Source organism: Muscardinus avellanarius (genome assembly GCF_963383645.1).
Source record: "Muscardinus avellanarius genome assembly, chromosome: 8".
Lineage (NCBI taxonomy): Eukaryota > Metazoa > Chordata > Mammalia > Rodentia > Gliridae > Muscardinus > Muscardinus avellanarius.
The window spans coordinates 14867007-14875023 of record NC_137794.1 but is presented as its reverse complement, the minus strand read 5'-3'; positions in this window follow the sequence as shown (position 1 = coordinate 14875023).

Below are 8017 nucleotides of genomic sequence, written 5' to 3'. Positions count from 1 at the left end.
CTGGGTTCCACCCCTAGTTCCCCCACACACACAAAAATAAAAATAAACAGAAAGGCTGTCTGAGAAATAGGTAACTGGCATCCATAAAAGAACCCAGATCCTCATACTGTGATGGAAGGAAGAGAGTTCCCAGCTGTCAGCAGGAGTCCTCCTCATCAGATGGCTCAATAAAAGCCTTGGGCACCCACCTGCCTAGTGAAGTGGAGCAGAAAGGTGGCTGACACAGCGGAACCCAAAATAGAGGACCGGTGTCTCTCGCCAGAGCGAGGTCGAGAATGCCAGGAGCAAATCCTCAGAGGCCACCACTGGCACATCAGTGAGGTCCTCCAAGACAGCTTCCTGCATACCCCACAGCCCACTGGCCCTCCAGATCTGGCAAAATCACCATAGAAAATAGAAACTTGTACCCTTCCTTCTTTGGGACCAAAATATTTGCACAAAGACCCAGATGATGATTTCCAACACTGGTATAGATAATCTTTGTTAGGATAAACAGACAGAAAAGTTAAATTTCAAAAAGTTCACAGAGAGAGAGACAGAGACAGAGATAGAGACAGAGAGACAGAGAGAAACAGAGAGAGAGAAACAGAGAAACAGAGAGACAGACTTTTAGTAAATGAGGCAGTTCTTGAAGCCAGGCATGGTGTCTCAGGCCTGTGATCCCCGTACTTAGGAGGCTGAGACAGGAGGATGGCAGGTTTGAGGATAGCCTCTGCAAACAGTAAGAATCTCATGGACCTAGCGAGACTGTTTCAAAATAAAAATAAAATAGGACTGTGAGTGTGGCTCGGTGGTAGACTGTCCCTAGGTTCAATCACAATACCACACACGCATACACAAAAAGCAATTCTCTAATGTTGCTGAGAGTATGACAAAGATAACAATTCACCCCCAAATTAATCTGTGCTTATGCAATCTCAACCCCAATCCTAAAGATTTCACGACAATTTTCTCTACTTACTTTTCTGGAGCCTGGCACTCCTTCTGGAAAGGAGCCATGGGCAAGCCCTGTGTGTCTTTCTTCAATCCATCTTCCTATATACCATCTGACAGAAATTGCTAAAAGCTTATGACATGTGAATGGGATTTTTCTTCGTGTCCGAGTGCTAATGCAAATTGTTTTGAATCTCAATTGTAATATAAAACACAACCCAAACATTTAGAAACTTAAAACAATAACAATGTATGTGGTTGTGATTTTACACTTTCAGCAGGAATCAGCAGGGCGATCCATCACTGTTCTACATGGCGCTAACAAGATGGTGTGACGGAGGCTGGAGGATCCATTTCTAAGATGACTCCAGGTTGGTGCCAGTTGCCATAGAGAGCTCAACTGGGGCCTTTGCTAGAGGCCTTTATTCTTTGCCTCAGCGGCCTTTCTAGTTGACTTAGTTTCATTTTGAAGTTTCAGAGAAAGGAAACAGAGGCTTACTAATGCTTAAGCTTAGAAACCCCCAAATGCCACTTCCTGTGCGTTCAGATGGACAAAGCAGTTAAATGCTTGGGTCACATTCAAGAGAAAGAGACGTCGGCCCTCCCTCCAGATGGAAAGAGCTGCCTGCGTGCACGGGGATGGGCAGAATTGCTTGGGGGCCATTTTTTTTTTCACTTGATTATTTTTTCCATGCCTTTAATGTCTACATATGATATGCTTTCTTTTTGTATACTCTTATGGGTGCATTATAGTCTCCCCACATCATAATGTAGCTCATGGTGATAGTGGCGGACAGGCACATAGCACTTGATGAGCCTTCCCCATCCCTCCCCCACCTCCTTCTCCATACGGGATACCTAGAGGCGCTGGTATTCTTGCAGAGATACACAAAGTCAGTGGAAGTGGTTTCTCCATTGATCTCCATCTGCTCGCCCCCTTTCCCTAGACCACTTCCTGCTTTCCCTCCATTATCTGCAGTACCTCTGAAATCCAGATACTGCCCAATCTTCTACATGTGACAGAAAACATGTCCCTGCACTCTCTGTGACTGGCTAATCCCACTTAACATAATATTCTCCAGTTCTACCCATTTTTCTGCAAATGACATCGTTTTGTCCCTCTTTATTTCTGGGAAGAATTTCATTGTGTGTTTGTCATATATATATATATATATATATATATATATATATATATTGTGTGTGTGTGTGTGTGTGTGTGTGTGTGTGTGTGTGTGTGGTACTGGGGGTTGAACCCAGGAAGATTCTACCTCCAAGCTCTACCCTCAGCCCTATTTTTTTATTCTTTATTTTGAAACAGGGTCTTACTGAATTTCAAAGGGCCTCACTAAGTAGCTGAGGCTGTCGGCGAACCTCGATCCTCCTGTCTCAGCCTCCCAAATGCTGGGATTACAAGTGTGCGCCACCACGCCTGGCTCTATGCCATAATTTTATAATCCATTCATCTGTTGATGGACACCTAGGTTGGTTCTGTAATTTGGCTATTGTGAATTGTGCTGCCATACCTGAGATGATCGATTTATAAAGAGAAAAAGGTTATTTTTGCCCACTGTTTTAGGGATTTCAGCCCATGATTGCCTGGCTTTTCAATCTTTGGCAATTCAGCATGTCATAATGAAAGCATGTGGTGAGTGAGGCAAAATCAGTCACCTCACGGCCAAGAAGCAAAAGAGAGAAAAGAGGAAGAGACCAGCATCCCATGAAGCCCTTTAAAAACACATCCCCACAATGCCCTTTGTGTGTGTGTGTGTGTGTGTGTGTGTGTGTGTGTGTGTGTGTGTGTGTGGTACTGGGATTGAGCCCCAGGGGCATTCTACCTCTGAGCTACTACCCCAGCCCTATTATATTTTATTTATTTAAAAACAAGGTCTTGCTAGGTTGATGAGAGTCTCACTACTTTCTGAGGCTGTCCTTGAACTTTCTCAGCCTCTCAAGCTTTGGGATTATAGGCATGTACCACCATGCCCAACCCACAATGCCCTCTAAGGACACATCCCTGCAATGACCTAAAAGACCTCACTCTAGGTATAACCTCTTAAAGTTTCTACCACTTGCCAATAGCACCAAGCTGGGGACTAACCCAGGGGCCTTAGGCAGCCATCCTAGATCCAAACTGGATCTAGGGACTAGAAGGAAGAATTTAGCTTGTCCCTTAGGTTTATATACCTTTGCCTATTTTGCTTAGTTTCCATAAAGGATATGCAAATACCAGTGTTTAATCCCTAACCTTTTCAGAAAGTACTTCCAAGATGGCTATAGTGGTACAAGCCTGTAATCTCAGTACTTGGGAGGCCGAGACAGTAGGACCTCAAGTTCAAAGCCAGCCTTAGCAACCTAGTGAGACCCTGTTTCAAAACAAAAAGTAAAAGGGGCTACAGGTGTAGCTCAGAAGTTAGAATGTTCCTGGGTTCAAGACCCAGTACTGCAAAACAATAAAGATAAATAGAAAGTAGTTCCTAAGAATTATTAATTCAAACATTGTTTATATAGCTAAAGTAGTTTTAAAAAAGCACAACAGTATTTTTATGATTTTTCTATTGAGATATAGTTTACATACAGTAAAATATATAGGTTTAGTCTTTTGGAAAGAGGAGGGTACTAGGGATTGAACCCAAGGGCATTTTACCTCTGAGTAGAACCTCAGCCCTATTTTATTCTTAAATTTGAAACAGTCTTGCTAAATTGCTGAAGTTGTAAACCTGTGATCTTCCTGTTTCAGCCTCTGAAGTACTGGGATTAAAGTTGTGTGCCCAGCTAATTATATAGATCTTAAATACACACATTTAAAGCTGGGCATGGTGGTGCACGCCTGTAATCCCAGTATTTGGGAGGCTGAGACAGGAGGATCACAGGTTCAAGGACAGCCTTAACAAATAGTGAGATTCTCATCAACCTAGTGAGAACTCTGTTTCAAAATAAAAACAAATAGGGCTGCTAATTAGCTCTAAGGTAAAATGTCCCTGGGTTCCATCTCCACTATCACGCACACAAAAAATGCACACATTTATAAAAATATAAAATGTTTTTCTAACCCAAGAAAATATCTTGTGCCTTTCCCCAGACAATATGTGCTCCCAGAAGCAACCTCTATTTTGATTTTCTTGTGTTAGATTAGGTTTGTTTGATCCAGGATGTCATATAAACAAAGTCATGCAGTACGTACTTTTTTGTGCCAGACTTCTTTTATTCAGCAAAAAAAACTTTTGAGGTTCATTTCTGTTGTTTTGTACATTAGTTATTAGTACTGAATCTCGAATCATAAGTAGTTATCAATTTCATGAATTTACTTCTAGTTTGGGGTATTTTCAATAAAACTGCCATGAACATTCTTGTACAACTATTTTCTTATGCAGAAAAATTTATTTCTCTTGTGTAAATACTAGAAGTGAAGTTACTACATCGTAGAGATAATATGCCTTTATTTATTTATTTATTTATTTTGCAGGTCTGGGGATGGAACCCAGGGGCATTTGACCTCTGAGCTACACCCCTGCCCTGTATTTTATTCTTTATTTTGAAACTGGGTCTCACTAAGTCATGGAAGGCCTCACTATATAGCTGAGGCTGTCCGCGAACCGCTATCCTCCAGTCTCAGCCTCCCGAATGCTGGGATTACAAGCGTGCGCCACCATGCCCGGCTTTAATTTTATAAAGTGCCAAAGAGTTTTCCAAATTGGCCGAGCCAGGGTTCTAATTGTTCAACATCCATGCAAATCTCTGGTGTTGCCAGTCTTTCATTTTAGCCAGTCTGGGTATGTGCTCTGGAAACTTATTGTATTGCTTTGTTTTTCTCTGATGACTAAGGATTCTGAGTACCTTCTCATGTATGTGTTGCCCATTTGTGTAGCTTTCCTTATAAAGTATCCTGTAATATTTTTGCTCATTTTAATTGGGTTGTGGGTTGTCTTTTGTTTATTTGTTTTTGGCATTAGGGATTGAACTCAGGGGCATTTACCACTGAGCTATATCCATAGCCCTTTTTAAATTTTTCTATTTTGAGACAGGGTCTCACTAAAATGCCAAGACTAGCCTTGAACCGTTGATCCTCCCGCCTCAGCCTCCCGAATAGCTGGAATTACAGGCATGCACCACCTTGCCCCGCTAGGTTGTCTTTTGTGAATTATAAGTATTTTGTATATTATGGATATAAATTCTTTATTAGACAATATAACTATAAATATTTTCTTTCAGTCTGTATCTTGTCCATTCATTTTCTTCACAATTGAATTGTTCTGGAGTTATCTTGAAAATCAATTGACCAAAGCTGGGTGTGGTGACGCACGCTTGTAATCCCAGCATTTGGGAGGCTGAGACAGGAGCATTGCTGTTCGAGAACAGCCTCAGCTACTTAGTGAGGCTCTTGGCAACTCAGTGAGACCCTGTTTCAAAATAAAGAATAAAAAATAGGGCAAGGGGTGTAGCCCAGATGTTGAATGCCCCTGGGTTCCACCCCTGGTACCACACAAGAAAATCATTGACCAGATTACTGCCTATATCTAGACTCTCTTCTATTTCAACAATCTAACAAATTTACTGTAGCTCTATAAAAAAAAATCTTAAAATCAGATTCTCAGTTTGTTGACTTTGTTTTCAAAATTGTTTTGGTTAGGGTTGTTTCTATAAATTTTAGGTCATCTTGAAATTTTCAACAAAAGGTCCTGGTATGATTTTGATTGGAATTGCACTGAATCCATAGATCAGTTTGGAGAGAGCTGAAAACAAGCAACACAGAGAGTTCAGTCTATTTACATAGCTAATTGTCTTCTTTAATTTCACCCAGCAATAAATATACGTGGTACTGGGAATGGAACCCAGGGGCATTCTACTTCTGAGCTACCCGTCTAACCCTATTTTATTTTCTATTTCAAAACAGGATCTCACTAAGTTTAGAGGGCCTCACTAAGTGTCTAAGGCTGCCTGCAAACCTGGGATTCTCCTGTCTCAGCCTCCCAAATACTGGGATCACAGGGGCGAGCCACCATTCCCAGCTAATACTCCAATGTTTGCTTATAATATGCTCTAAATAGTGATGTAAAAGTAATAATAGATATTTTCAAGATCATATCACATGGGTCTTATTCTCACAAAAGAGGAATGATGTGGCCTCACAACTGAAGTAAGAATTTGAATAGTATTTTTTAATTAGAAGCTATGAAATATGTGCACATTTGATGATAGCAGAAAGATAGAATATTAAGAGCAATGGAAAAATTATACATATAAAATTATACATATAAAAACTAAGTCAGTCTTTGATTTCTCTTAACCAATTAAATAAATGAAAACATAAGCAAATGTACAACATGAAGGAATGAATTCCAAGACATGAAATAAATTCATAAATGGAAAAGTTTATGAGAATTCTGTCTTCAAGTTGGTATTTACCATGGATAACAATGTAACTTTATTTACTATTTTTATTTATTAATATTGTTCAACTTCCTAGTCACTAATCTTATTAAATTATTTCAACATTTAACAATCACTAGAACCAAACTAAGTCCTTCAACTTGGATCTTTTACTTTTATTAAATATTGCTGGTCAGAATTCCTCTTATATAAGCCCTTTATAATGTACTTGAGCCGGGCGTGGTGGCGCACGCTTGTAATCCCCGCGCTTGGGAGGCTGAGACAGGAGGATCGCACGGGTTCGAAGCCAGCCTCAGCTACTCAGTGAGGCTCTCAGCAACTTAGAGAGACCCTGTTTCCAAATAAAATATATATAAAAAAAGGTCTGGGAGTATAGCCCGGAGGTAGAAAGCCTCTGGGTTCCACCCCCAGTACCACCAAAATAATAATAATAATAATGTACTTGAAAGTAGCTAATTATTTTTTTTCTTACTAAGTATGTAATCTCAATTCAAAAGCTTTTCTTCATTTTAAAAAATTCTTGAAGCTGGGGTTGTAGTTCAATGGCAAAGCACTTGCTTTGCCGAGAACCTAAATATCCCTTGAGTGAATTGTTAATATTTAATTTACCAATTTAATATACACATTCCAGGATTGGAATCTGGGCCTATCAATGTGATTCTGAAACTCAACCTCTGTTATCATCAGGAATGCAATATTTGTCCTGTGTTTTTCCATCTTTACTCAAATAATGCTCCACAAGGAAAAGTATATCTTAGGAAGAAACTAAAGACACATTATCATCATAAACAGAAGAATTTCTGAATCTCTGAAGATGTGGTAATGCCAGGGGTTAGCCTTTATGCTTGGAAAGAACCAACTATAATTTGGAATGAAAAGAAGACCACAGATTCCACATTCGTTGACCTGAGAGTCTGGGAAAATTATGTTCATTGCATCTGTACTGGGGGGGTGGGGGGCTGGGAGTGGAACCCAGGGACATTCTACCTTCAAATAGAATGCCCCGAAAACAAACACTCCCAGCCCTCTTTTTTATTCTTTATTTTGAAATAGGGTTTCACTAAGCTACAGAGGGCCTCACAAGTTGCTGAGGCTGTCCGCAATCTTCCTGTCTCAGCCTCCCAAATACTGGGATTACAAGTGTGCACCACCATGCTTGGCTGTATTTATATTTTTAAGTACTCTAATGGAATGTGGTATAAATGAAGTTTAGTCAAAGGTGGGACAATACATTTAAAACTCTGATAGATTTTCCCAAATTACTCTCTGAAAGAATTGGTTCTGTTTATATTCAAACAACATATTTTTCCCCATCATCTCTCCCATATTAAATATTATTAACTTTCTTTTGTGTGGTACTGGGAAATGAGCCCAGGGGCATTCCACCTCCAAGCTATACCCCTACCTCTGTTATACTTTTCTTTTGAAACAGAGTCTTGCTAGGTTGATGAGAGTCTCACTATTTGCTGAGGCTGTCCTCAAACCTGTGATCCTCTTGTCTCAGCCTCCTAACTACTGGAATTACAAGCATGCACCACTATGCCTGGGTCTTATTAACATAGTAAACTTTGTCCATCAGATACAAGGAAAATGGTTTCCTTATTGTTCAATTTATGTTTCCTTAACTTCAAATGATAGCAAGTATGCTACCAAACCAATAATTTTTCTACAGGAAAAAAGAACAGAGATTTTAACA